Raw genomic sequence first — 20,112 nt, forward strand, 5'->3', positions numbered from 1 at the left:
CGGCGAGGCACCGCCCGCCCGAGAGGCTTTAAGGTGCCGCCGCCCGTGCCTGCCGCGGTCCACCTTAACGCGGCGGCGGCGGACGGGCCCATTGCCGCGCCGGGGGTCGGCGGCCCCGGGCCCCCCGGGAGCCGCGCTGCCTCCCCGCGCCCGCCGGGGAGCGGCACCACAGCGAGTCAAAAGTGAGAAAAGCGTCGCCGTCACCGAGCCGCAGGTGATGGCGGGTCCCCGCCGCCGCCGTGAAAACCCCTCCGGCGGCGCCCGGCCCGGCCCCCGGCGGCGGGGCCGGGCTATTTATAGCAGCCGCCGCGGCGATATAAGGGCTGGCCGGGTGCGGGCTCCCCTGCCGCGGCCGCCGGGGCGGGAGCGGGCGGGGGCCGGCGGCGCTGCCCGGCCGCGGGCGCCTCTCGGCGGGCATGGGCGGGCGCTGAGGGCGCGGCCCCGGGTGAGCGGGGCTTGGGGACGGGGCTGGGCGGACGCGGGCCTGGGTGGCGCTTTCAGCAGGGGCGGGGGGAGCCCCCCCCCCCCCCCCCCCCCCAATAAACTGCGCTTTTTGCCGCCGCTCCCCCGCCAGGCGAGGGGCGCGGGGTCGCGCGGCCGGCAGCTGGGCGCTGCACGCGCGGAGAGCCCGCGGGCGCGGCGGGGGCACGGTGACATCCCCAGTAACGGCGGGGCCCCCCCGCCTCTCTTCCCCCGGTAACGCCCGCTGAAATGCGGCGCCCCGCTCTGGCATGACCCCCCCCGGCGGGAGGAGCGCGCCCCGGGCACCGCCGCCTTCCCGGGCCGGAGCTCGCTGTCGGGAAGAAAGGGCTGTCGCCGACTGTCGCCGCGGAGCCGCCGCTCTCAGCCACGCCGGACGCCGGCTCGGGACGGTACGGTGGCTTTGTCTCGCGGGGGGCTCTCGGGATCCCGGGGGGTCCCTCCCTCCTTCTCTGCGGAAAGCTTGGAAAATGGAACATGTGTGGCACGGCGGAGCGCTGTGGGATGCGTGCCCGCTGGGTGCGCGCTGGCGAGGGGCGCGCTCCGGGGCGCGCCGGGTGGCGAGAGGTCTGGGGGAGTTGGGGTTTGCTGGCGTTTTGTTCTGCCTGGGGTACCCACCGCACTCCCCCACCCCCCGATTCAGAGCCGCTCTAATCTTTTATTTTCCTACCTTTTGCATGTTTTCTGTGTTGCAAGATTTCCTATCTTGTATTAAAACTGTTCTTCGACCACTAAGTACTTTGTGAAAGCTTCCAGATTCGTGTGTTTGAGTTATTTGCTAGACTTTTAGAAGAAAGATGTAGATGCTATCTTGAATTACAAAGAGGCAAGGAGAGGAGGAGGTACTTTCTTTTCCCCCCCCTTGTACTTTTTTTCAGCTTTAAGAACTGAACCGCAGCTGAAAGACAAGGACATTTCAGCTTTATGCTTGGGATTGCTGGGGATTAGAAAGAAAACTTGTAACGTTGGTTTGTTTTTGTTTTTTTTTTAAAAAAAAACGGCTCAAGAGCCCTAGAAGCAGTGTTTAGAAAACCCTGCTTCCCAGAGAAACAGAGCCACGCTGGCTGCGAGTTGAGGAGCAAGTTAAGAGTTGGACCTGGGGTGGACCAGTCTCAGCATCCTGTGCTTGACTGCTCCAGCAAACCTCCCTGTCGAGCTGCTCACTTCGTACAACAAATCGGGACTTTACGCTGTGGCAGTTCGGGGTAGGGGTTGGGGTTTTGTCAGGAGAGCAAAGCGTACGGTGGAGTCCTGCCCCCCTCTCCTCCAGCATAGGCAGCTGCAGCCCTTCTGCACCCATCAGCTGGGACTTTTCTGCATTAGTTGCCTAACGTTCTGAAAGTGTGAAAATCTAAACCGCCAACTCCTTAGGTATCTTAAGTCATCTCAGTTTGGATTTTGGTGGCAGGCTTCAAGGGATGCTGTTGACTGGAAACATTCTATTTATGTCTTACCTGGATATTTTTGTTTATCCAGTACTTGATACTAAGAACAAGCACACCAACCTTATAGTCGTACCTGGATACAGATATGCTTCTGGATTTTCGCTATGAAATTACCCAGTTAGCTCAGGCCCCCTCTGCATGAGAGAGATGCATTTCAAAGGCCTAAAACTGCATGGGTCAGGTGTCACTAATTTTCTTTAGGAAAGGTGCTTGTCTGTTGCTCTGAATCTGTTAGGGGCATTGTAAAAACGGGGTCTATTAATCAGGAGGAGATACGAGAGAGAACAAGGGTGTGGCAAGGAAATTATGAAGTAATAGGTTTTTAAAACCTGCCTCTCGATAGCATAGCTTTGGACTGCCTAATAGAGGTAGGATTTCTTTCTACATACTTGAGTGTGAAAATACAAAGCTGGCAGTATCTCTTTAGAAATAATAGTGCATATAGAAAAATAGGTGTTCTTTATATTATAGTTCTGCATCCATTTGTTTGACTTCCTTTGATTTTGCTCCTCCATTCCAGGAGATATCACATATGATATGAGTGTATAGCCCAAACTGCAGAGGGCCAAACACCCCGCCAGCATGACTCCTGAACCACAGCAGCTGCACCAGGTTTGGAGCTGGCCCAGCATCTTTTTTCAGAAATGATGTGAAAGGCAGTTTCTATTTATTGAAGTTTTTGGTGGGTGTTTTCACAAGCTCAAAATTTTTTGTGGAGGAACTAAGAATTACAGAAACAAAGCTTGCCTTCTTCATAGGGGGTAGTGTTTGGTATGTGTTGTGTTGGGTGTCTTTTTTTTTTTATTAAACTGGGACTGAGGCTAACAAAAGGGAAGAATAAAACTGTATCATCTCTTGGTTAGAGGGGACTTCTTTCCTTTTTTGGAAATTTTTTTTTTTGCATAGGGGGAGAGATGGCATTTGGGGACTGGAAGGAGGAAGGCGAGTCCTGTACATGAGCTGATGTTGTCATTGGCAAAGTAGTACATGAGGGCAATGCACAGACAAGCGAATACAGGAGAAATTAATGAGATGAATCATTATCATTGACATCGTGCTATGGTTCCTTAGAGCTCTTCAACTGCGGACAGAAGCGGTGTCCTGTACCTGAGACCTGCGCAGCCCTTTGGCTCACACCGCATGCTGCCGGTAGTGTTTTGCTGTTAAGACCATCAGGGCAGAAGCTCTTCTCCCTTCTTCTCTTAATTCTGGAGGGCTGCTTGAAGAAAGCTGTTTGGCTTCATTCATTTCTTCCATTTTTATCTTCTGTCTTTGGGTGTGAAATATTTCTTGTGGCTGGATTCAAGCCAAGAGCCTCTACGTATCGCCCACAGTTGCCAAGCCTGGCATCCCTGCTGACCTGCAGGGCAGAGGGAGGTGAGTCAATTCATTAGGATGAATCAGTCTGCCCTATGAAGGTTTTAGGCTCCAGACTTCAACTGGAACAGTCTTAATTTGGTTTTGCCTGGTTTGTTTGCTCTGCGCAGCTCCAGCCACACTGTCACTCCCAGTGGCTCCTCGCTCAGCCTTTGCAGCCTGCGTGGGGCCTCTGGTGTGGCGTGGGGCCCCTGCGTGTGGGAGCTGCCCTTGCCTCAGTGTTGTAACTTCTCCATGACTCTGTGTCCCTTTTACCTCTCTTACCTGCAGAGGTAGAGGCAGGAGGGATTGCATCTCAGCAGGGGAACGTGCAGCCCTCAACGCAGAGCGTACTCCAGACTCTAGAGGTGGAGAATATTAACATGAACCCACAGGAACGAAGAAGGGAGCATTTTTGTATGGTGGTGGTGTTTGCGTAAGCTTTTACTGTCATAAGTAGATGAGGGTTGGGGGGATAGATTCAATATGGAAAATATGGAATTAATTTCCAGGCTTCCAAGACAGTACTATAGATGGGGCTGAAGAAGAAATGTGGTGTTAAAAGATAAGGAAATATGCCTTGAAAGTGGCCTTTCAAAGATCAACTTTATTATTCTTGGTGTCTGAGGCACCCAGTTTTAATGAAGTATAAAGCAGAAGGGGTTGGGAGGATTTTGGTCCAAGTGAAAACAGAATGAGCGTGGGACTGGCAGATGGGAGGAATGTTAGCCTAGTCCTTGGTGGAGTTACTGCTTCTTTCTCCTGTTGTTGCCTACAGAGGGACTTGACAGAAGATATTTGGTGGGGAGGGGAGTGCAGCCCTCCTGTTCTGCTTGAATGTCACTGGCTCTTTTTCTCCATGGGGAAACAGAGGTCCAGCACTCCAGTCCGTCACATCCTGAGTGTTTGTATCCAGTGTAAATCTAAAGGAAGTCCATCAACTTCAATAAAATCTGCGATAAGCTACAATTGGCTTTTTCTGGACAGAGAGGAAAAATGAACGCTGTAACTTCAGGTGCTGAATTTTTTGGCGTACTCATTTTTTTGAGATTTATGACTCTTATTCTCCATTTGAGAATGCAGTGGAGCAATTGCTGATCCGTCCATGCATGTATATGTGAGAAAATGTCAGCGGAAGAGTAATAAGTGTGGAAGTCTTGCACAGAGATATGGCAAACTGGCCATCTGTTTTTAGATGATGAAATAATTATACAAAAATATGTCTTCTGAAATAATGATTGAGGGAAGAGGTGGGGGAAGGGTTGGGGGAGGTTAATGATATTTCTAAGTAGTTTTCTGTACTTTATGATACTTATCCCGATATAAAATTATCCTGATAATTTTACTGCTTCAGACACTAGTTCCTCAGTAAGTGGCGATTCGTGTGGCGCAGACGTATAGGTTTTGTCAGAGAGACTAGTCCAGTGGCTGGAGCTAGCTGAACAGATGGAAAACCTGCTCCAAGTTACTTTCTGTCACAAGACTGCCCAAAGGCAGGGAGGCTAAGGTCAGCAGCTCTTATGGATAACCATAACTGTGAATCTGCCTCTCACTGAACCCACTTTTCTTCTTCCTAAAATGGGGTAGTAGAAGCTTCTTCATTGTGGGGTGTGTTGGGAGCATAAATATAGCAAATGCTGAGATACTTCAGAAGGCATCTAAGTATTTGAGATACTCTGGGGTTGGATTCCCCTTCCTGCTGCTTCTCTTCCACCCAGAACTGACCAGCAGAATTGCTTAATGCTTCTACAGCTGAGGGGTTTTTTTATTAATTTTTGGCTATATTTTGTTTGCCTTAGAACTTTTTTGCCATTGATGGGCTTGAGATTAAAGTCCTGAACTACTTTCTTTCGCTTTCTTCTACTACAAGTATAAAGCTGCTTATCCTTCTCCCAGATAACATAATGCCTGCCTTGCCTTCTCTTTCAGAAGGTCCGCTTCTGGAAGGACTGTTGTACAAATATATAACTTTATGCAGCGTGATAAAAATGGTTTATTCTTCTTCATCCCTCACAGCCCTCCACTACCTAAGCCTTCTTTGTTGCTGCAAATTCCACGGTTTTATACAAAGCCTCTCTTTTTTGAATGTACAACAGTTCTCGCTCCTGTACTAACTTGCTAAACTTACCTGAAATGGGCACTTCATTTTGGGGAGGGAAAAATATGTTTATTTTCCTCAAGGTGAGGAAATGCCCACACATGGTTTGCTGATTGCTGCTCTCTCTGGTTATTGCCAACTCCTGACTGCATCTGCCTAGTTCTTGGGCTGGAGACGAGTGTCACTGAGGAATTCCTGGGGACTGTTTGTCACTGAGTGGTGATTTGTAAGGATCAAACATGGTGGGCCAGATGACTGGTTTATGTAGTGGCTGCTGTTAGTCCACTGAAGACCAAACAGCTGCTCCAAGTTTCCGTCATCTCGAGTGAAAACAAGTACAACTGCACCAGCTTGCAGCCAGTTTACAATAAGCCTGTTCCCTGGGCTGTGAGTTAACCTTGCGAAGTGTCTCCTGGGGTCAGGTCTGTTACTCTTGTATGTGAAAATAAGTCTTGGTGTGCTTTCTGATTTACTGGAGTGTAAATAAAGCAAGAAGGTCTTTCACTTACAGGCTCACTCATCAGCATATATTAGTAACGCTCATCAGCTTTTGACTGGAACTTTGATGGCATAATTACTGTAAAAGGGTAACATATTCAAAACTACCTGTGTGACTTTGGGAGTTAGATTCCTAAGAGTCTTAGTCATTATTTTAAACAGGAACCAGCTTTTTAAGCCACACATACTCCTGGAAGTTTTAAGAAAAGGCTTCTGTTATCATGTCTTTTAAATGACAGGTTTTAGGATGAACATGGCAGCTCTGCCACTCTGGTCATCTCTGATATTAAATAAGGAGGTTGAAGAAACAATTAGAAAAATACTGTGGAAAATAGATTCTCAGAGGTAATCTTGGTAGAGAGGTCCATGATGTAAAAATGGCTACTCTTCAGTCACCTGACAGCAGGATGGATGTGAGTGTGTACTTTCATCTGTGTCCTCAGGACATCTGGGAGGATGACTGTTGTCTCAGCCATCACCGTAGACAGAGCAAAACATACATTTCTCCAGATGCAATTTGGTGCACTGAATTCAAACAACTTGTGACTGGAACAGTTCGAGTCACCAGCGCGAACATGGTTATCGGAAGAAACAGATAAACTAAGAAAAGAGTCTTGCGTACTCTAGTGTTTATGTTTGTGTAGGTAAGACTTCAATTTGCTATCAGTCTTGGGTCCCTTTTTGAGCAGTGATGGATTAGTGTTGGTACTTGTGCAATTTTTAAAGCATTCCTGTAACACTTGTAATGCAAAATTATTTATTTTGCAGCATGACTGTGAGATAGGGACCTACTATTTATCTTGCTTGTACAGCTGGGGAACTGGAGTATTCAGTAGAGCTAAACACAGCACACAGGATCACACAGGGAAGTGTGAAGCAGGACAGGCAGGAAGGTGCTGAAACTGGTTCTCAATTCCTGTGAAAACCATCAAGCTCTGATCCGTGTTCTGCCTTCCTATCAGGTTCCTCCTCAGTGCTTCTGAGGCAGCTTGGGACATTTCCGTGGCTAGACAAGGTGGGATTTGGTTTTTCTAAGGAGGAAAGATCAAGCCTGGTTATGGAGGGAGGAAGATGATGTATGTCTGAGGGAAGATGCGGAACAGGGAGCATTCCCCAGCTAAAGGTGCCACCACCACTTCTTCAGCAAGCCTGGCTTCCCCAGTGCTGGCATAGGCTGCCTCACAGCTATTGAAACTCCATTCTGCTGGGCAAATCCCTGTTCTTCCTGTGTCCGGAGCCAGCTCTGCTCTTTTTAATAAAGTTGATATGAGTGGCTGGGTTGATGATGAAGCCTTCTGTCCAGCTGCTGGCTCCACATCTGCTGCCGCCGTGCTGTGTCCCTGTGCTGCCTGGGCTCCCTGAGGGAGATCTGCCCTTGCTCCGTCCTGGCCTTGTGAGGGGCACCGGTGTTTTGGTTTTGGGGGAGGAAGCTGTTGCAAAGCCTGCAGGAGGAATTTTTTGTTTTGGTTGCATGGTGAACAGTAACAATACATGTTTTATTGCTCAGAACATATCCACATTTATATGATGCTATATTTAAAAAGGAGAAAAAATGAGTCATGAGGAGCTATGCTAATGCTAAGTATTTATGTCTATCTCTTATGAGGCTGAAGGCAGCGGGAGTTAAGAAACGCTCTTGTGAAGTGTCGAGAGGATTTACAGATCAAACTAAAGCCCACTGAAGTCAGCTGTAAGTCATGCTGTGCCTCGCTTTGGGCCCATATCACGTACCTTGTGCTGGTTACAGGGAAATTCTTTTCTTGAAAAACCTGGAAGCGCTCAGTGCTGTTAGCTTCCCTGGGCTTGGGCAGGAGCTCGCAGAGCTGCGGGCTGGAGCAGAGATCTTACCTTCTCAGCGGTTACTGCTCCTTTGCTGGAAGGTCACGCCTGGGTCGTGGCCAGGGCAGGGATGTCCCTGTCCCTCTCAGGCCATGCCTGCAGCATCACACAGCAGGTACCCGCATCCTGAGCGGGAGCAGGCAGAGTCTGGGCACGGCCACTTCTGCCTGCACAAGAGCTGTAGTCCCAAGGAGATGCAGGGTTGGGGTCCGCTGCAGTACAAGCTGCCAGAGCTCTCCTGTCGGAGCCTGCTAGGGACACGGGGGTGCCAGGGTTTGATACTTCCACTTACGGCGTGTCTTGACACTAATTCAGTTGGCTTGCACTTAATTATGAAGTGCAAGTGTGGTGTGTGTTTGTTTTATTTAAAAGTTCCTTAATGAAATAGTGTTTATTTGAGAGTGCCAATGAATTAAGCTTTCCAAATGTCTGCCCACCAGCATGGCTCTGTTCCAGTCACAGGTGGAGAAGGGATTGGAACTGGGATTCCATTACTGGGTGGGCCAGGAACAGAGGATAGAGATAGACTCGCTGTGAACAAACCCAGACAGCATGATGTGCGCAGAAAATATGGATTTGGTAACCGCAAGATGCTCTGCAGCTCCTCTGTTTTGCCCACTTATTTGAGAGGGGTGTTCGAAGTGAGAAGAAATAACTATTGAAGTGAAATCTTCGGGTTTATTGGGTGTTCTGTTTTGTTGTTGGTTTGGTGTTTTATTTTTGTTTTGGGGTTGGGTTTTTTTTTGAGAATTGGTCATATCAGTATGAAAATGAGCATGTTTAAGCTTCCTTCAATATATTTTTGTGGGGTACACTGGCAAACAAAAGGCTGTAATAGTATAAGGCTGGTTCGGGTCTGTGGAAACAAATAATTGCTCATCTTGCAAATGTAAGGGTGGTTGAAAAGCTTTTGAATAGGAATCTGTTATTTGCACTTTGCTGGAAGCAAAAAGCCTAATGGTGAGTCTGATACACAACAGCTGGAATAAAGACCCACCCAATTCAAGTTAAAAGGATGTTAATGGACATTGGTGTAGCGGAAATCCCACTCATTTTTTTCTTGAACTGGCCTTCCCGCTTAAAGAGCTACTAAAATAATCCACTGCATCATGTCTCCAGGTACCTGGTCACTCCAAAAAAGCATTTAGAGGATTTTCTTCTGTGGGTTTGTGAGCCTGTGATACAAGCTCTTTACCAGTTGGTTGTGACACAGAAAGACTCCAAAAAGATACGAAATGACAAAAAGTAACACGATGCAGATGGAATTTAATCTTTCAGGCACATCCAGACATTGTTATCGAGTCTGTCATCTGTACTTAACATACCCAGATAGCTCTTGAGTGGTCTGCATAGACAGCTGGCAATTTAGTGGAGATTGTGATCTTCAGAAAATATGTCGCTGATGCCTTGTGTAACACTTGGTGTGGAAGTATTAGTGCCACCAAACTAAGTACAAGATTTGCCGGGTGGGCAGATAGATCTGTCAAATAGGACTCTTCGGGAAGGAGTTACTCGGTACCCAGCATTCAGTCCCAGAAAGAGTCATGAAGGGCATTGACAGAGCTTGTGCTCTGGGGTGATCAGCTGGGGAGATCACTGGAGGAATCCCTTCGGCTTATTAGGGCTCGCTGCTGAGCTGTAGTTGCAGACTGGAGGTTAGTTTGATGGCTGCTGGCATTTGGGGGGGGACAAGAGCCCCCAGCTAACCTCAGAGGAGATGTGCCCCAGTGCTCTGGGAATCCCCTAAGCTCTTGTGAGTTGTTTTTGTGAAACAACAGTGCAAAGTCAAATATTGCTATCATAGCTCTCAGAGGAGTGTGTGATCTTGCTGTTAAGGTACCTGCCTAGCCACAATCCTACATCTGATATAACCATCCTTGGAGAACAGGGCAGGTATCACCTGAGCCCATCCTATGCTTGTCCTGCTTTGCTTCCCCCTGAGGAGACCTTGGTGGTAGCTGCTGAAGGATTGTAACTCTGGATTAAAAGTCCAAAGGTTATGATGAGCCTTAGCAATAAGGTGAACTTGAATGATACTTGCAGCTCTTCCCTCAGAAAATATTTTGTAGCTCAAAGGGCAGAGTACTGGGAGAGAGACTTTTCTGTTTCCTCCATGTGCTATGGATGCTTTCAGATTTTGTCTGCAAACGTGTAAAATAGCAGGCATAGGGAGCTGCGCAGACTAGTTGTTTTTCTTGAGGTTTGGTCTGGTCTGAAGAGATGCTGAATGCTCTGTTAAGATGCTCTGCTGAGCATTGTTTCCTCTGCGCATTCTGCAAAATGGCTCCATGCAGCACAGAGATGCTGATAAGATGCCGCATCACTCCTGTCCTGTGAGCAGCAAGTGTTATGTTACGGGAGATTTACCTGTGGAGTATTAAGTCCTTCTCTAAAAGTCTGACTTGGACTGAATGCCTGTAGAGCATGGAAAGTCTTTCATGTCAATCAGCAAAGTTAGCTAAGGGAATATATAATTTCTTACTCTTTTTTTGCAATGTAGCAAGTCTGTTTAATTAAGCATCTGGGATTTGAATTATTAAATAATGGAACAGTTTCAGTCTACTTTCTGTTGTACAGATCTCCAGCAACCCTTTTTTATTCCTCCAGCAACCCTTTTTTGTTCCTTGGATTTTTAAATTATAAGCTTCAGAAACTCTTCGAGCCTCAGGAGGATGGCTTACTGGATCCGGGAGTGCAAAGAAATACAACTCTTATTCTAAGGTCTCCTGAGCACAGCAAGTCACTCCCTGTTGTTTACATACCAGCCTCGCAAGAATATGGGAATAAATGTTAGGTTGTTGAAGCAAAGCAGAAAAATAGTGTTTTCAGGCGTATCCCACGTTGAAGCGTCTGCTTGGTTTTGTGCAGCGTAAGAATAAATCTTTTTGCTGCACAAAACACGGGGAGCAGTTCTCTGGTTTGGAGGTCAGATTGCCTCATCTGGTTTGGGGAAAAAAAAAAAAGAGAAAAATAACAGTAGCTGCAGTTCCTGTAGGCTTGGGAAGGCTCACAAAGAGATGGATGGGTCTAGCTGAGAGGTGGGAAGGGGCAAAGATGAGTTGTCAAAGCCAAAGTGGTGAAGGCTGGAGGTGGTGGAGCAGCTGGGGTGGTGGAGACCTGCTTCCTTCAGGGCAGCAAACGCGGAGCTGGGGAGGGGAGGGAGTGCTTGCTAGTGTCCATGGTGGGGACAGAGGTGCAGGCAGCCCTGGGCAGGGTGTCCTCGTGGGCAGAAGGAGGTGAGGGACTTGCTGACAAAGCCACTTGGCCCCAAGAAGTTCCTGAAATGCCTCCCAACCTCGGGAGTGCTCCAGCTCTCCAAGCCCTCCTGACCCAAGGCTAATGTGCTCTTGCTTCTGTTTGAGACCGGTGCACTTCAAAAGCCTTGTTGAGTGGAGGGGTGGGTGGACATGGTGGGTGGAGCTGATGACCCAAAATATCATTTCCCCTTCCTAGGGCTGGGCGTATACCAAACTTGTGTCTCTGTGTGGTAAAAGAATATGAACCAAAAGTGCTGAGAGATGCAGTGGTTAAATTGAAACATGCTGTGGCAGGATGAAAGTAATCTTGTCCCTTACCAACCCTTAATGCTTGGGGCTTTTTTTTTCTTTTCTTCTTCTTCAAGTGGCTGCAATCCATGCCATCTCTATCTGTGGTTTTAATAGAAAGATTTTTATATCCAGAAACATGTCAGGACACCAGGGTAAACCATCCCATGCTGTGTTATAGCTTATAAGGTCAAGATAAAACGTAAGGGTATCTACAGTTGTCGTTTGTATTTTATTTTTGCAGTGCCCTTGAATGTACTGAAGCATATGAAAGACCCCTGTGTGGATTGAATGTCCCTTAGGGAGAACCCAGCAGTACAAAGAAGCACCAGATCCATATTTGTTGCTCTCTCTGTGTCTGGTATGTAAAATATGACGCAAGTGAGTTACCTGAGCTGCCAAGACTAAGGCTAACATCTCTTTGCTTAAAAAAAAATCTGTTTAAAAACAATGGCACTATATAGGCATAGGAATGGCATATGGGATCTACCATGAGGTCAGAGCAACACAACACTGCATCCCACTATTTTTGAGAAAAGACCTTGATGTCTTTACTCCATTGTGACTTTGCAGCAGGATAACTGTACTTCACGGCTGTGTGGTAGATGGAAGTTAAAAACGGATATTCCTGGGCTCTGATGGCAGAACCTAAACATTCCTATGAAACTTCCTAGCCAAGGTCTCAAAAGGATTGAAAGTCAGGAGAATCTGAGCAAGGAAACCTGTTCAAACAGGAGAGCAGAGTAATTGAACCAAAATGATGCTCTGGAAGAGCTAATCAATGACCAGGATTTTTTGAAAATAGCTTTTGATTGGACTGCCATAATCTAGACTCAGAAACTTTATCCAGTTACTTTGCTTTGTTCAGTTCATGTGTGGTCTTACCTGTGAAATGACCTTTCCCATTGCCCAGGTAAGGCAGAAGTCCTGTACACTTGTGGGAGCCAGCGTTCTGTACCACTGCAGGTACACCTACATGTAGTACCGCTCACATTTAAGGAAAAATGAGTACATCCAGCCACAGTAAATTATGAGCAATGTGGTGATATCAGTGTTTAACCAGTATGTTACCCTCCTGTCCCATCAACGGTCCTTAGCCACCCCTTCGCCTGTACTGAGTGGTGTGTTTGCTGACTGTGTTGCTGTGGGGAGGGAGTAGTGGGTCAGCACTGGCTAGCCCAGCACATCTGCTCATCCCTCTGGAATGGCATCCCTTCAGGGAATGTGACTGCACAGTTTCTGGAAATCTGTTAGTACCAGCCTGATACGACAGAAGCCATCATCTTTGGTGAGAGGCAGAGTACCTGGAAGACTGACTTACATAATGAGTATAACCATGTGTGATGTGTTTCTCCTATGGGAATGCTAAAACCAGTTTATAGGGCAAAAGCAGAAGATGTTATTGTTTGGTGTGTGTAAAAGATGTTTTGTGGTAATGGTAGTGGAGGGTGTGCCTCTCGCTTTTCCTTTAACTGGGGAGAGACTGCTGTGGCTTTTAATTTTTGCCTTTTTGGTTTTTTTCCCCACAGGGCAATTTATTTTTGAGGGGGTTTATCTTTTCATGAAATTGTGAGTGAATTTCTGATGTGATTGCACAGAGGCAGTGGTGGTTGGAGCCCTGCTGTTGCCTTATTCGTTGGAGGTGCTTCACAAGAGTGCAAAACTCTTTTGAGGTATGATTTCCCATAGCATGCTAATCGAGTGAAGTGCTGTAGACTTGCTTGCTGGCACTGTTTAAATCCATAATGCAGCACCACCTGCCAAACCATGGGACATAATGGAAGTGTTAACGAATGTACATATATACCCTCTGATGCAGCTGCAAGCTGAATGACTTAAAAGTTGAGGCAGAGGGTTTAGACTGAGCATAGGAGGAACCAGGCTTAAGGTATCCTGATATGTGCTGAAACTGAGGGGTAGAAGGGGTGACTACAGGGGTCTAAAGTTGGGTCACCTGATCCATAGGGTGCTTTCAAAGATACGCTGATTTTCAGCTGCTGCTCTGATACATGGAGTCATCTACTTGTGACACCTGAAAAGAAACTTGAGCATTCAACAGCAAAGTACAGGTACTGAGCAGCACCAGGTGGGACCCTGGTACCTGTTTTCTGGAGGGGTGTCCTCGCAAGATGCTTCTCTCCGGTGCTGCAGGGTGAATATGCTTGACAGGAGGGAGAACTTCTGTCATGCGTGGATAAACTCTTCCTCAAGGGTGGTTTGGCCAGTTGCCCGCTGGTCTGAGTGTCAAGGTGTGCATTTGCCACCAGGAGGACTTGCCCAGACAAGCAAGGAACAGGAGGAGGACAGCAGGGAGGGAGCTCACAGCAGGGAGGGAGCTCACAGCTGAGGACGTTTCCAAAGAGAAAGGCTGAGAAGAAGTGCCAGGGCTGGCCTGGCACTTGACCAGGGTGCCGGTGGTATCTGTGCACCCTGTCCTCCAGCAGGTTCGTGGAGAAGCTGTGGCTTCGTGGTGCTGTGTGTCACCACATGTAGGGCAGAGGAGGGGGCTGCGCAGCCACCCCCATACCTAGCCCCGGGCTCTGCACACACTCCTCTTTCGGACAAGCTTGTCAGATTTGCCAAGTACGGAGTTGCCTCCCCAGCATGTTGTACGTAAATAAGAGGCTCACGCTCTTGGCAGACACCGTGACAAGCCTGGAAAAAATGACTGTAATGGGTCCTGGACCAGCGATGAGATCTTGGAGTCTTCCAAGTGACAGAGTAATGACATGGACCTGGAAATGTCTGAAAAATAGCCTTCCACATGGTTCTGGGATTTAGAGTCAAGAAATTCTACCTAAAATCTGCCAAGTGCCTATTTTGGTAAACATGCGAGATGACTGTTCCTTCATCTTCTGAAGTCCACGCTGGTGCAGCTTTACTAAGCTCCAGTGTCATGGACTAGCATGCTCTGGGCTCTTCTGTACCTGTAAATGAGTATTAAATGGGTTGTGGGGAACCAGGAGGACTGTCCTTGACCCAGGAGCCTGAGAAAGCTGACAGAGCATGCTACAAGCCTGCCTGGTGTCCTGAGGTGTCCTGAAACATCTGGGCTGCCCTCTAGCTTACAGGTAATTCCAGGGGACACTGTGATGCAAAAGGGAACAGGTAATCTGTCTGTTTTTCCATAGAATATGGACAATAGTCTTTTTGCCTAGAAAGGGCATAGTCATGAGTATTTTTGGAGAAGGTTTGCAGTAGAGCACAGGTTTTGGAAATAGCCTGGAGATCCCCACTCTTCTCACCTTCCTCCCTCTGCCCCAAAGGAGGGAGCATCAGCCTGGGACTTGATAGGATTCACCCATCCCCTTGTAGAAATGCTACTACCAGGGACCATCACAGCCTTCAGCTTTTTACTGCTGTCTGAAAATATGCAAAATATATTTGCCAGGAGGGAAGGGAGTCTTTAAAAAGCCATTTACGTCCCAGAAGACATCTGGTAGCAACACTGGAGATGTAAAAAACATTAAATACCAAATTGAGCCTGATTGGAAGACAAACTGGGAGCCAAATGCGTTGATAGATTTGCAGGAAGGTGACTGGAATGAGATGGCCACGTACCCTTTCTATCCATAAACAGTCTCCAAACCATCCTTAGGTGCCATGAAGACTGTGCGTTGGCTCAGTCATGCCTGCCCTGCACACAGCGTGGTGTCCTTAAGCCTGCAGCACAACAAGCCATCAAGGAGCTGGGTGGAGAGGTGGGTGCACCCCTTCTTTTGGCAGGGGGATGCAGGGCTGAGTGAAGGTAGGGTGGAGCCGTAAGGATAGTTCATGCTGGGCAGTTCTTGGAGCTGCTTGGGATTCCCCCACAGCTCTGTGCTGCAGTGCATGAATTCGTTGCGTGGACTGCTTCTGCCTGCCCAGGGTGATGCTGGCTGAAGCCAGGAGGGCTGTGCTGTGCACATCTGGCTGCATCACAAGTGGCAGGGCCACATGCAGGCGGCAGAGCATCTGGCTGCAAATGGAGCGCTGGTGCAGCATTGGGCTGTTGCTTCGGAAACCTTACTGAGCAGCGTAAGAGCAGCAAAACCACCCAGGGCAGTGGATTTGGGGTCTTTTTATTGGCGTGTCAGCAGGCTGGGATGTGTGGGAGGGAAGCTGCCCATTTCCAGGGATTGTGCGAGCAGGAAGGGCAGCTATTGGAATTCGAAGCTGCTTCCTCCACTGTAAATTTGTTCTTGTTGTGTTATCTCTGGTTGGGCAGGGCAGGGGAACATCTTGGCTATCTGATTTTTTGCTACAGTATGCTTAAGTCAGCTTCACTGGTTCCATGATAACATAGGAGAGGTATTCCTGGCCTCACTAGCCAAGAATTTTCAAGAGTAATAGAGGAATCTGTCATCCTCGGTGTCTCGTGAGAGCTTTGGAAATAAATAAGGAAAGGGATGGTGGGTTTAAACACACGAGAAATGATGGGCTGGCTTTCTCAGGTCCCAGTTACTGTGCAAGGATGCTCTCATGTCATGTCTTGGCAAAAGGCTTGGATCAGCCTCCAGTGGACTCCCCTAAACTGGAAACTATGCAGTTTTAGTCAAGGTCTGAGACGTACAGCAATGGATCTCATGTAGCTGCTTTTTGGTCTCATAGCTGAATTCTACAAAACTGGTAGCAGCAGTGCTGTAACTCTGCAGATGACCCAAATCTGACTCAAGTGTTGGTTTTAATTAAAATAATAATAATAATCTGGCTTCTGCATCTGACTGTTGGCTTGTCAGAGTGACAAGAATCTTCTTACGTATTTTGAAAAGGGCACTACATCACCAAGAGAGATTAATGGAGTTGCTGTGGGAGGTGGAGGAGTAGTTGGGGGAGGGAAGCAGAGTTCGTTTTGGATGGCATTTGTCAATATGATTGACGCATGCTGTGCTGCATTTACATACAGATCAGGACGTGGACAAGCACGTGCTTCCAAGTGAATGCCGGTGAGCCCCCGCGCCCAGCCTGGCCACAGCCACTGCCACTCAGTACTGCAGCAACGGCTCCTTCTTACTGCTTAGGGTTTCGCAGCAGGGGGGGAGGGGGGGCCGCCTACCACCTAAGCAATTTCCAGTGACGTGGCTTTTTATTATTATTATTTGTTCAGACTATAATTCCATGTTTCCTGAAATAACTACCAAGTATTCATCAGGCAGCTACTGCCTTTAGCTGCCTTTTGTGTGAATCTCAAGTGCTTCATTACTCCCCCGGTGCGTTTTCTTTCTCTTACAGTAAATCCGAGCAGCATCTGTGTGGTGGGGGAGGCGATGCGATCTTGGGTTGAAAAGGAGAAAAGGTTTGGCTGGCACAGGAAACCAGCGAGGAGTTCAGGGAGTGCAGCCCTCGGGGTACAGTATCTTTTTGCCCTAGAGGAGAATTCACGTGACCGCTTCCAGGACCCACAGCTACATCCTCCAAATTCAAAACCCAACCAGTTGCAGCTCTTTATTGCTGGATTTTATTATAAAATTATAAAATTGAGGATTTTATTTTTAAACAGCAGTTGGTTTATGACTTCTGTTTTTTTCTCCTCTTTAGTAGCAATCTGATAGTGCTTTGATCGCTGCTCCAGAAGGAAATGCCTGTAATTTCCTGTGCAGGTCTTGCCAGGTGCTGGGCTCCATCAGATCTCCTGGAAGCTGATGGGAGTTGAGAGCGCTCTCACCTGGCAGGATCCTCCTTAATGGAAAACCTCAGAGAGCTGAAATTACACTTGGGTTTCGAGCAACTTAATGCCAATGCTACAAAGGGTGTAAGGCTCTGACTTCCCACATGACAGATCTCTTCCATGCTGACTTTCCACTGAAGACTTGCTCGGAGTCCAGCTTTTGCTCGGTGCATCCTTTCTGAGACATTGACCAGGCAGGAAACCTGGCTAAGAGTCAATCATCTTTATTTAATAATAATTGGCGGTGGTTGTTCATACACTTATGGGTCCTTTGGCTCTTGAGGGTTTGGGACACCATCATGCCTACTTGAGGGAGCACTCCCTGAAGTTCATTCGGTCCTGATCAGCATGACTCAAGGGACGCAGCTGCCTCCAAAAAGGGCATGTCCCGTGTTTCAAGGATTGCCAGTAGCTCCCAGTCCGAGGGATTGCCTGCAACGCATGAGGCTGAACTATTTTTGTACCTGGCGAACGTCTCTGGGTGTGTCGTGGTGGTTGTGTGGCTGCAGCCAGCAGTCTGCAAGAGGAACAGAGAGGGAAGTGTTCAGATCTGCAAGAGTTTCAGCCCTGGAGGCACTGCATGGAGCTGCTAATGCCTGCAAAGTGGCCGGGTAAAAGGGCGTAACAGAGTGAGCTGTGGCAAGCGAAAGAGTTATTAATTGTAACTGTGGGAGTAGTTGGCAGCCTCAGTGGCTGATAGTCTTCCTCAGCCTCAGGTGAGGGTGTCTTCAGGTGTGCAGAGCTCTGACAGGGCATGTGTGAAGAGCTATCCATGGACCAAGGCAAGCCGATAATAGAAAAGTTCCCTTGGCCGTGGGCTGATGGAATTGCTCAGCACACATATGTGTACCTGAGTACGGGCTAAACCTCAGCCTATTGCTCCAGCGGCACAGGCTCCCTAAAGCTGTCCCGTTTGGAGAGCTGCAGCAGAGAAGGGAGCTGGTGATTCCCACGCAGACCCTGCTGCAGCTTTTTCTTGAGGTTTCATAACAGAATTATGCAGTTTGTGTCATGTGTTGCCATGGAGACTGTAAATCACTGTCATGCTGGGCTTCTCTGTCAGGGAGCCAGTGTCTTTAATTGCACGAACCTCCGGCAGATCCAGGGCTTGGTTCTGAGCTCGTTTACCTGCTGTAATGGCTTTGCCCGGGGAGCTCTGCCTCCAGAAGAGCAGAGTGGAATCAGGGATAGCAGTGCTCACTCATCTGTATTGAACATCTGGGGTCAATTTTATTATTGTTATATGTGGCCACACCTCTGCTCAGCTGGACAGAAAGTATAATGATTTACAAAAGCTTAGATCTGTCCCACTTGCGTTCAGGGCAAGATTTGCAATGAGGGTGGGGATTAGATGCACTACCCACATGTGGTGGTGACCAGTTGGGGCTTGGTGGCCCAGTCACACAAACTAAGCTGAATTTCTCAGTCTTTGGTGGTTTTGTAGTACTTTGTTGCTCCAGGGGGACAGCTCGGCCCTTCCACTCCATCCCCATGTTCAGACAGGTACACAGGGTTTTATGCAGTTTGCCTCCATACAAAATCATCTTTACAGAGGAGTCTTAGCCTCAGCAACACTCTTGGGTCAGTGTTTCTCTTTTCCTTGCCCTCTACCCCAGGAGTAGCTGCATTTCTGACTGTCTCAGCTTTACTGGCTTGTGCTGTCAGGACACCGGTCTTGCCGGTGCATATGAAAAGAAGATGGTGGTGTAAACCAGCCTCCTTCCCGTGACGTAACCAGAGTCCTGACAGGATTTGTCAGCACAGGGTATGGATCCTTCTCTTGGCTTCTTCAAAATAAACAACTATATAAATTGTAAGGTGATTAGCATCAGAGCTTATTAGTGTATTACCACATGCTGCTTTGTATTCAGACAATAGATAAAAGTGTGCTTCATTTTTCTCAGTCAGATCTACAGCAAACACGCTTATTCTTGCTCCCATCTGAGGAGGACTGTGTCAGCGCTCTTGCCAAAAACACAGGAAAATCAGCCCGAGCCTTGTGCACTTGCCCGTAGCAACGTAATGAGCCAGCACAGAAGTTCTGTACACCTTTGGGAGTGTTTAATATTTTCCAGGTGGTGACATGTGTTGTTTTTAAGGTTTGATTTATTGGCTGGTTTAGATGATAATCTTGTCGAGGCATGAGCTGTCTACTTGCTTTGGTTATTGGGGCAGGTGGAGGTGTAGAGGGATTGAAGTAGTTGGCTTTTGGAGGGTTTGCGTTATGTACCTACATGTTGGGAACACAGGACCTGCCGTCTCAGTAGAAGGAGGATTGTTTCCATGAGCTGTAGAAACAGCCCTGCAGAAACATCTAAACTTGCTGCTGCCTTTTGACACTCAATAGAAGTTTTCATCTATTCATCCTAGCATCACCTAAAATACAGGGGTTTGTGCTCAACAAACCAGCCTACACTTCTTGATTATTTTTTTTTAAAACTATTTTTTTTCAGTTCAGTCCTTGCATTTTTTTCCAGGCTACGCAATACCCAGTCTGGTAGCTTAGACGTACAGTATGACCAGAATTCTAGAAACAATGGGAAGCAAATGCCCCAATTCAACCCATAAGCGTTTTGGGCAGAGTCACAGTTTGTACAATGGGCTAAATATTATCCTAGTACTTTGGGGAGAGTTGCATGCAAGATAAGCTTGAGGCTTCGTAGGAGCAAGTTAAAGGGGCTGGTACAAAATGTCAATGAAAATGTAATGCTTGTCTGCTGAGCAGTAGCTTGTGGTTTTGTGATGAGGTCAAAAATCATGCACAAAAGGAGTATGGTTTTTGCATCTGCAGCCTGTCCCGCTCGGTGTCAGTAACAATCGGTCTTTCATACCGCCTGGCCGGAGCCACTCTGCTGTGTAAAGAAGGACAGGGTGAAGTCTTGGCCACAGGCAAAGCAAAAAATTCTCATTAGCTGTGTTGGAGGGCAGGATTTTAGCCAGGGTCTCTGTCCTAAAGAGCCTCTGAGGATTTTCTGACCTAAGCAGGGTTACGCAGAAGGAAAACTTGGTCTTCCAAGCAAAAATGACAAATTTAGTTGAAATTTGTGGGTTTCTGTGCAGGCAAGCATGCTGCTTGTTGATGTGTGATCTTGTAAATGTGAAAAAGTTGCTTACTCTCCCAAATTTGGGCTAAGAAACTTTTCCTTGGGATTCTGGTGAGGAGCTGCTCTAAGACTGGTTGAGACCTCAGCTGGTGCTTGGTCT

General features: G+C 47.8%; 1 protein-coding gene across 12 annotated transcripts in view; it reads left to right on the plus strand.

The window, feature by feature from the left end:
• Positions 1 to 302: 302 nt before the first annotated feature.
• MRAS (muscle RAS oncogene homolog) overlaps positions 303 to 20,112 on the plus strand; it is a 41,427-nt gene continuing 21,617 nt past the window's right edge. For 2 of the 12 annotated variants that reach the window (XM_055811961.1, XM_027796472.2), the window contains exons 1-6: positions 2,471 to 3,302; positions 3,573 to 4,296; positions 6,321 to 6,521; positions 6,840 to 6,892; positions 7,484 to 7,567; positions 11,506 to 11,622. The gene's annotated coding sequence lies outside the window, so the exon portion shown is untranslated. Of the gene's footprint in view, positions 446 to 485; positions 873 to 2,470; positions 3,303 to 3,572; positions 4,297 to 6,320; positions 6,522 to 6,839; positions 6,893 to 7,483; positions 7,568 to 11,505; positions 11,623 to 20,112 lie in introns of those variants that run through there. The other 10 variants (XM_055811964.1, XM_055811963.1, XM_055811965.1 and 7 more) reach the window with 10 other exon arrangements.

This window comes from Falco peregrinus, chromosome 8 (genome assembly GCF_023634155.1).
Source record: "Falco peregrinus isolate bFalPer1 chromosome 8, bFalPer1.pri, whole genome shotgun sequence".
NCBI lineage: Eukaryota > Metazoa > Chordata > Aves > Falconiformes > Falconidae > Falco > Falco peregrinus.